Source organism: Belonocnema kinseyi, chromosome 5 (assembly GCF_010883055.1).
Source record: "Belonocnema kinseyi isolate 2016_QV_RU_SX_M_011 chromosome 5, B_treatae_v1, whole genome shotgun sequence".
NCBI classification, from domain to species: Eukaryota; Metazoa; Arthropoda; class Insecta; order Hymenoptera; family Cynipidae; genus Belonocnema; species Belonocnema kinseyi.
In genome coordinates this window covers 122,457,475-122,461,339 of record NC_046661.1, presented here as the reverse complement: position 1 = coordinate 122,461,339, position 3,865 = coordinate 122,457,475, and the positions used below count along the sequence as shown (strand labels likewise).

The 3,865-nt window shown below is 30.2% G+C and overlaps 1 pseudogene; it reads right to left on the bottom strand.

Annotated features, from left to right (window-relative positions):
- Nucleotides 1-359: 359 nt before the first annotated feature.
- On the bottom strand, nt 360-3,019 carry LOC117173329 (annotated as a pseudogene).
- Between the last annotated feature and the right edge of the window lie 846 nt (nt 3,020-3,865).

Here is a 3,865-nt window from a genome sequence, read left to right as displayed (position 1 = left end):
TGACCAGAGTTAAGTTCAAGTTTGTTCATAAATAATATCGCCAAATACTTTATTTAAGAATTATAATTAAAATTTGCATACTGAATTTTTCCAGTTTAAAGTAATATATAGCTTTTCATAATTAATAATCAGTATATTTATTATATGATACATTAAGTTAAATATTAAATATATGCATATTGTTTCGTTGCAGGTGTAAAATTTTTATTTAATAACATAATTTTAACATGAACAGTAAATAATAAATGCAATTTTTCGCGCAATTAAAAATGAAATATTGAAAATTATCATTTTGTTTAAATGATCCAGCTTTCTTTGCGGCGTTGGTCTTTTGGGCACTAGTTTTTGCTTTGTTGACTGCTTTTAGTTGTTTTTTATATAAACCATTACAGCGTACTACTAAAATATCGTCGAGCATGTCCGGGGATGGTTTGCTTCTCAAATCTGAGAAGCTAAACTTCATTTCGGAAAAGAGCCTCTCGACGCTGACCTGCGTCATGAGAACCGCTTGAGCAATCATTGCCAGTTCGTAGAGCTCTGGCATAGTCGGTTTTTCCCCCCAAAAACTCAAAATGTTGGACTTTCTATCTAATTTAGGAGTGGTCCTAAAATTCAGGAGAAGCGTTTTAATACAGTGAGATGTATCTTTCTTCTTTCTTTGAGTATACCTTTCGTGATCGTATACTTTTAAACTCTCTTCCACCTCATCTGCTTCTTCCTAGTCTTCCTCTCCTTGCAGAATCTGAAACTAAACATATTTTACATTATAATTAATAAAGATAAAAAATAAAATAGTTCAATTTATTTAATAAGAACAAAAATATGTGGAATAAGTAATACCTACTGTGATTGAATTTCATCAGTTACGTCTGATGTTTCCTGTTCTTTTGGGTGACGTTTTAGCCATATTTGTTTTAGCTTATTCAGTGCTTCTCTTGATTCCATTGCATTGAAAAGAGCTCTAGCAAACGGCGTATTAACCTTCTTGGTTTCCAACTTGCATTTCAGCCATGCACCAAAAAAAGCACCAGGTAAAAGTATCTCTTTTTGTAGCAACAGATTTGTTATACTAGAAGGTTCTAGGGCAGCCAAACACTGTTCAAGCCGCTCCTATTCGACGTCCGATAGATGAAGTTCTTCATGGGTCGATGAAAAGTTGAGACAAAATGGTTTAGCGTCAATCAGTGATTGAAGCATAATATCTGGTGTACTCCATCGCGTAGGCATATCGAGCACTGGTTTCTTATAACCACAGCTGATCAGAATCTTTCCCATTGTCTCCACTCGAAGTACCTTTACGACTACCTGTGCCTGCATAAATGAAAAAATATAGATAATGAATCTCATTATATACATATATTGTGCATAAATGTTTACTGTACATGTTCAATATATTTTTTTTTCGGTTGCTGTACCTTATCAATAGTTTTCACCAGCTCCTCCTTTAAAACGTCCTTTACGCATAGCTGAAGTGTGTGAGCCCCACAGCGGACGCAAATCAGAGAGATGTTCTGTCCGTCAAAATCAATAGCTGACTCTGGATGCTCTACGAATTCATGTTGGCACTCACTTATATGGACATCGATTTCTGGTTCATCATTGAAGTTCGTTTTTTCTCTCCTGCTTTCATTCTCTTCTTGTTCTTCTTGAAGTAGACTGGTCATTTTAATCATATTTGAACCATTATCAGTCGTACACGTGTACATCTCATCAACACGAATTCCATACTTCTCAGAATTTCTCGGATGAGATATCGCAAGTAGTCCGATGTGTGCCGTTCCTCAAGGACTTTTACAGCTAAGTTCTTAACTGAATTTTGTCATCTTGGATGAACTGAATGTTGATGCCGAGAAAAGACCTGCTGTGTCTCGATGCAACGTCACATTTGACGCTAATATGTTTCACCTTGAAGTATAGGATTACTCGTTAACCAATTATTTTACAAGAATCCATCAGTAAATTTAGGTTTAAGAAAATTATAAATACATCCAGGCTGAGTTTAACATCAATAAAATTTTTGCATATTGTAATTAAAATTTTATATATATATATTTTTTAATTAAATTCAAAAATTTCCGTTAAAAATATTCAACTTATCATTATTATTATTATTATTATTATAAAATTAAACCATATTGCATATTTCATATTTAATATATGGAATTCCTGAAAATAAGATCAAGAAACCAACGAACAAGTTTGGTCAAATACCATAAAATGCTCCTATTGTAATTAAAAAAAAAGATTCCTTTAAACAATATTCCTTAAAAAAACCTTTGGACAAAAATAAAAAAGATAAAAGAAAAATGAGAAGGCAACTAGCCAAATGTACTTCCTTCTCTCGTTTTTATTTCTTTCATCTTTTTATATTTATTATTATAAAATCACAATTAGAAACATTTATTAAATTTACCAGCGTTTCGGCACTCATACAGTACTATGCTATCAAGGTAAGAAATATTGGAACAGGTAGTAACAATAACAAAACAACTATGCTCTTTCTTTGATATTTTAAATCGTTACTGTTCGTACCTGCTCAAATTTTACTCATCCTGATAAGAGTGTCGTGTGAGTACCGAAATGTTGGTCAATATAAAATATGTTTTTTATTGTGATTTGATAAATATAATAACAAAACGGAAAATAAATCAGAAAAAGAAAAAAGAGAAGGAAGGGCATTTGGTTAGTTATCTTCTAATTTTTCCTTTCTCTTTTTTATTTTGTCCAAAGGTTTTTTTAAACAAAAAAATTATAAAGTGATTATTTTCATGAAGTATACATATTAAATTAAGTATTGGACGTTAAAAGGGATATTAAATATAATTTTAATATAATTTAAATTTCTTAAAGTTTACTTTATATTTTTGCAAAATTTATCTCCTCTAATTCGTCCTTTATTTGTTTCCTTATTTCTGTAGCTTCTAAGGATACTTCATCTTCCAGTATCTCGGGAGAAATCGTAGATTTTTCCGTTTCGGGAAAACTCTTTAAGATGGGATCAATTAGCCAGATTTCCAGCATGCTTTCCCTAATTAAAAAATTTTAATAAAAAATTTTTTTATAAAGTTTTTCAATTTCTCGTGAAATGAAATAATAAGTTTCTGAGTACAATTTTTTATATTGTTTGTACTGAAAATAAAGAGTAAATTAGTTTTCAATTGGAACATATTTAAATGACGTTAATAATATAAAAAATTATAAGATTATTGCAACATACCTTCATAGCCTCTTGATTGCATCCTCCATACTGGTACTTAGAACTTTTTTCCTCCGGGTTATATTTAAAAAATTCATGAATTCGACTAGACATAGGTCTTCCGCATTTTTTCATTGTTTGGAAATTTTTATTACATTAATGAAACTTTTTGAAACTAAATTATTTGCCGAAACCTTGATAGCGAACAAAAAAACAAAATTCTAAGAACTGCAGTTTCTCACATTATTTTGTTTGTTTTCCTTTTTACATAGCCTCTAAATAATTTCCAACCTTTTTTTAAGTTGTTATTGTTCATATATGTATTTTTCGAGGAATTAAGTTCCTAAAATAAAAATTATCATTTAAAGAATATTAGCCATAAAATTCTCTTTATTTTTAGAGAATAATATTTATTTAATTAAAGTACAAAATAAATTTGCAAGAGAACGAAAAATAATTTAACGATTGTCCCATGGCTAAAAATTCAAAAATTATGAATATACAAAATCAATTAAAGGAAATCAAATGTTTTTATAAAGATTAATAAAACTTACCTTTTAAGTTATTATACGAGGGTAGTTCAATAAGTCCTTAGAATGACCAACAGATGGCGCGCGAATCGCTCCAAATCATCTGTTTTCAGTCAGCACCACTCACGACTAGATATAT